The following is a 6,010-nucleotide window of genomic DNA, read 5'->3' on the forward strand; positions in this document are numbered from 1 at the left end:
CATAACAAAGAAGAGCTTGGCCTGGGGCAAGATCTGAGCGGAATGTGATGGCCTGAGAAGAAATGGGATCGCAGTATGTGAGGACAGAGGTTTCATAAGGCACGTGGGACAGATCCCAGAAGCAGCACATGCCCCTAACTGTGTCTGCAATTCCATGGAATATTCCAAACCCTCGCTTTGTCTTCTTCTGGCTCTGTGGCCAATGAACACTTGAAACGTGCCTCTGTGGCCAAGAAATGAAAATTTGATTTTGGGTTTGTTTTTGTTGTTGTGGTCTTTGGTGTTCTGTTTGGTTTTGTTTTTTGTTGTTTGTTTGTTTTGAAAGATTGACTGGACTTAAATGTAAAAATCCAATGTTGCTAGTGGTTGGTGCTGGGCACAAAAGCAGGAAATTTAGGCCAGAGACCAATGTTCTTTGTCTCATACAGCAGGGAAACTCTGAATTGTTTGTGTCCAGGAAGTTCCTGGAATCACCAAGAGGCCCAGACCCAGGAACTGTCCTCACAGGAGCTAGTGTGGGAAGGTAGAGACAGAGACCCGCTGCCCACTGCACCCTTGGCTTCACCCAGTTAAGACCACTATTCCCCCTGCCTTTAACACAACTGCTGGGTAATGAGGGTAGCTGAATAGACACTGCCCTGAAAACACAAACAAAAACACCTGGAGTGTTCTTAGCAAAGAAGGATTCTGATAACAGGCTAACAGTAAGTCCATGCAAGAGTAATGGCTAGGTTTACATATTTAGCACCCAGTACCATGTGACTTTTAGGCATTTGTTTTGTTGTTTTGTTTTGAAACAGGGTCTCATAAAAACAGGAAGATCTCATGGGTAACCTTGAGTTTCTGATCCTTTCTGCCTCTTCCCCTGGGATTTCAGGCACACCTGATTTTAGAGTCTGGGTTTCAGAGCAGTTTAGGCAAGCTTCCTATCAACTGAGCTATACCCTAGCCAGCCATGGATATCTTAAATGGAAATTCAATGACAGTTCAGAAAAACAGTGAGAGTGGCTAAAGCTGCCCTGTAATTCTTCCTTGGCACTGCTGGGGCCAACATGCTAGAGGCTCAAACTTCTTTAAAGAGCCACACTGTCATTTTGATACTACATGGCAACAGATCCCTTCTCAGCCGGTGAACTGGCTTGTGCTGGGTGGTACAGTGAGTAAGCAGTAGCACCTTTAAACAGAGGCTTCCTGTATTAGTTAGGGTTCTCTAGAGTAACAGAATCATAGAGAGAGTCTCTATCATCTATCTATCTATCTATCTATCTATCTATCTATATCTATCTATCCATCTATCTATCTATCATATGTATATATGTGCATACCTATATGAATAATACATATATCATTATTTATATAGTATATATTGTTATATATAATTATTTATGCATATATGTATACATGTATTATATGTATACTATATGTGTATTATAGTATACATATGTACTTTATGTGTGTGTGCATGTATATTCTATATGTACATTATATGTGTATATGTATATTATATGTATATATTGCATATATATGATTTATCAGAATTACTTATAGGCTACAGTCCAGCTAATTCAACAACAGCTGGCTGTGAATGGAATGTCCAAGAATCCAGTTGTTGCTCAGTCCACAAGGCAGGATGTCTCATCATATCTGGTCTGCAGTATACACTGCAATCCTGAAGAAGGAGGTTCCAGTACCAGTGAAGGGATGGGTATTCTAGCAAGGTGAGGGTGAGCAACCAAAGAGCAGAAGTCTACTCTGTCTCTGTCTTTTACGTAGACTTCCAGCAGAAGGTTTGGCACAGATTAAAGGTTTTCTAATCTCAAGATCTGCATTAAAGATGTGTGTCTTCCTCAAAGGTCTGGACTAGAAGTGTACTCACCCACTTCAAACCAAGCAAAAAAATCTCTCATAGCTGTACCCTCCATTTCTGGATTATAGTTCACTCTGATTATAATCAAGTTGACCACCAATAACAGCCATTATGCTCACCAAAGCAAGAGGCTCAAGGAACCCACTCTATCTCAGCCCCAGCTCATTAAACACACAGGGGCAATCACTACTTGACCAGACCCCTGTGCTATGTAGCCCATGATACAGAGAGGCAGTGAGGAGTGAGTTCCCTGAGAGCCTTCCCCATCTGTGGCTAGTCAAGACCTTGGGCAATAATACTTCTCTGTGGCTCAGCTTCTGGGTGAAAAGGGACGTGATGACACCAAATGTTTGTGTGAGAACGGCCAGCTATTGGGTCCTGGCCAGTGCTCCTCATGCATCAACTTCTGCCTCTGCTATTCCTGTGTCCTGGTAACTCCTGAGAAAAGTGCATGAGGATGACTCCAGGAGCCAGTCAATCATCATTTCTTGAATTGATATTTAAAAAAATATTTAAAGCACTTTATTTAACCATGTGGCTAGTAGTCAATCCACAGTGGTGCTTGGTAATGTCACTATAGGAAGTTTGAGCCTTAATTATGTCTTATGGGAAGAAAGGCATTAGAGGTGTAGAGGTTCTTGACACTTAAAGCTCCAGAATCCAGCTGTTACTAATGCAGATACTCACGCAGGGTTGTAGGTATAAATATTGGAAATTTAAGCCGATGAAATAGGAAGATTGGACTAAACTTTACAGGAAGGTTCCCTGAGGGGGTTAATAAGTGTCCTTAGGTAAATTTGGGAAACCTGGGGTCAAGTTAAGTGGATTACTGCTATCTGTCCCAGAGGTCTATCTTCATGAATAGCAGTGTCTTTTTTCCTCTCCTTGTGATGAACTCTGCAAGCACATAGGTTATTGTGTCCTTCTCACTCTACCCTGAAGACACAGAGCAGGTTGCAGCCTGTCCCTGTCTGTCCAACTGTCCATTATAGTGACTCAAACACTATACCCATTTTCATCTCTGGTCCCCCTATGGTACTTTTAGAGTTTGTGGTCCAGCTCTTCCCCTCTCCTTGACCTCCTCTCCATCGCTTGGAGGTCAGCAGCAATGTGAGACCCACTGCAAGTCCTTCCTGGGCTTCTCTTTGAGCTGATGCCCAAGACACTGTGCTGGGAAGCCAGCCCAGGATGCACCCTGGGGTGGGTGTGGCTGGCCCAGAAGGAAGCTTCCCTTAAAGGTGGGAAGACCAAGTGCTGTCTTCCCCAGCATTCACATGGTTAAGGTTGTAATCCCTGATGTGATATCATTTGAGGGAAAGTTGAAGAGGTAAAGAGGGTGGGCCTCATGGTGGGACTAATGGCCTGATTTTTAAAAAGAGATCAAAACTCAAAATATGTATTTCTTTGTGAACCTAGCCTTTCACAGCTGAACTATCTCTCCAGCCTTATACTTAACCAAGAAGCTATTTGCAATTAATGCCCACTTGTAAGGGGAAATTCATGTTTCTCCAGTGAGATGTCACTGGGCATATCAACCACACTTAAGAACAGGTTCAGGAGTAGTTGTCCAACACAAAACAAACTCAATGTTTGTATAGTTTCTCTTTTATTTTGGCCATTATTTTCTTGGTTTTGTTTGTTTCAATTTTCATCTTTTTGGGTGTTTCTTCTTGTTTTTCAGAGAGAGGGAGGGGTGGAGGGAGGGAGGGAAGGGAGTGGGAGGGAGGAAGAGAGAGGAAGAGAGGAATAGCAGTATTAAAAGGAGAATTAGTACCTATAGAAAGTTTAGGGCAGAGGAAGAGGTGGGAAGGGCTAGTATGCTCGCATGGACTGGGAAATGTGGGATGGGTACTTTTTATACTGAAGGAGCCTGAAGGCCAGCATGAGCATTGGTGTGTTGACAGATACCACAGGTAGCCATTTGTCCCTCTGCCTTTGATAGATGGCAATGAGTTTCACAATTCCTGAGGAATGCTGGCTATTATCTAACCACCAGAAACCCTCCTGTAGTCCAGGCTGAGCTCATACCTGGATGTTTGGACTGCCTCTTGGAGTCAGGGGAATTGGAGTTTCCTTTGGCTCTGACATTGAACTTTATTTTAAACATGAATACAGTCAAGTCTTGTTTATCTATTTTGTTTTTGATACTGCAGTTTTGGAGTCACAGACAGGAAAACTGCCACATACAATGTCATGATAATTTACACCTATGTTTTAATGTGTGAGTTTTATAATGTTAGCTCTTTTTATGACTTAAAAAAAGCTTTATTTATTTTATAAGTATACTGTAGCTGTCTTCAGACACACCAGAAGAGGGCATCAGAACCCAATTACAGATGATTCTGAGCCACCATGTGGTTGCTGGGAATTGAACTCAGGACCTCTGGAAGAGCAGTCGGGTGCTCTTAACCTCTGAGCCATCTCTCCAGCCCAGAACTAAACACTTTAGCAGGGCCATGGTAGTGCATGCCTTTAATCTCAGCACTTGGGAGGCAGAGGCAGGCTGGATCTCTGTGAGTTTGAGACCAGGGCTAAACAGAAAAACCCTGTCTCAAAGAAACCACGTGTGCACGCGCGCTCTGACTAGGGTAACTTTGAACATAATTTTAGGCAGTAATTTTCAGCAAAAGCCACGAGGAGAACTGTTTACATGATGGCCCTGCTTCAAATTAGATAAATAGACATCTCTCAGAAAGTAGAGGTTTTTAGAAAACTTGTAGAAGGGGCAGATAAATGACAGTTCTCAAGGGTGCAGTGTGGGTGTCATGTGGTTTGAGCAGGTTCTCTCCAGTGCCTGCCCACACACCGACATCCCACCCCATCATAATTTTTTATATTGAATTTATAAAATATTTGTTGTAAAGCTTTTGCAATAGCAGATTAGACTAGACTGAGTTGTTCTTTGGAAAGGCCTGCTCTCTTGTGACTAGCCTCTAGAAAGTAGGCCAGCCCTTCTGTCTTGACCTCCTGAGTGCGTGTGTCACAGATGTGTGCTGCCAGGCCTGGTGTTGGTTATTTCCTAGCCCTGTGAAGTAGCTGATCTTTATACAGCGTTTTCATTGCTTTTATGATGGAACTCCTAAGGGTCCTTGCTTTGGATTTCTGAAAAAGATTTTTTTTTAATTTTTTTAAAAATGTGCTTCTTCTTTGTTTGTTTGCTCTGCTGCAAGTACACCTGCATGGCAGAAGAGGGCAACCTTACAGAGGGTTGGGAGCCACCATGTGCTTTCTGGAAATTGAACTCAGGACCTCTGGAAGAACGGCTAATCCTCTTAACCACTGAGCCATCTCACTAGCCCAGTTTATTTTATTTTATGTATATGAGGGTTTTACCTGCAGGTATGTCTGAGTACAACATAAATGCAGTGAGGAAGTCTGGACAGAATGTGAGATGCCCTGGAACTGAAGTTACAGACGGTGTGAGCCACCTGAGTGCTGGGTACTGAACCCTGGTCCTCTGCAGAAGCCGTCAGCGCTTTAACCACTGAGCAGTCTCTCCAGGCCCTTATTTTATATTTCATAATATTTTAAATATGAATTCTGGCCAAGAACATATATTGTAAGATATTTATCATATCAAAAGAGCAAGGAATAACCTAAATATCCCAAGGTAAGAAAACGACTTTTTGAAAGAAAGAATTCCTGTGTGTGGGTGAATACCCATAATCCTAGTTAGTAAATGATAGACAGGAGGACTGTACACTGGAGGCTAGCCTTGGCTACATAGATAGCTATAGCCTGGTTCCAAAAAGGTTTCATCTCTGTGTGTATAATCAGGTTATGTTAACATTGATAACCACACTCAGAACATTGCTCTATTTGTTATAAGATACGGACTACATCATAAACTGGGTATCTTTTTGGAAAGGGGCCACATTAATCTAGGCACAGTTCCAGTTTTATTAAGTAATCACTGCCCAAACAAGGGCTTACTTTTCTGTAGAGTCTAAAGCAGCACCAGGCTGGCTTCAACTCACTGTGCCAAATGCTCAAGTTACAGATGTGTCCCACCTGGGCTAGCTTTTTGTGGTTTTGAGACAATCTTTTTTTTCGCACCCCCTTTCTGTTTTGAGACAATCTTAAGTAGCCCAGGCTGGCCTAGCATAAGAATATTTTATAATTAAAAAATGTTTATGATGTGAT

This window comes from Rattus norvegicus, chromosome 7, assembly GCF_021556685.1.
Source record: "Rattus norvegicus strain SHRSP/BbbUtx chromosome 7, alternate assembly SHRSP_T2T, whole genome shotgun sequence".
Lineage (NCBI taxonomy): Eukaryota > Metazoa > Chordata > Mammalia > Rodentia > Muridae > Rattus > Rattus norvegicus.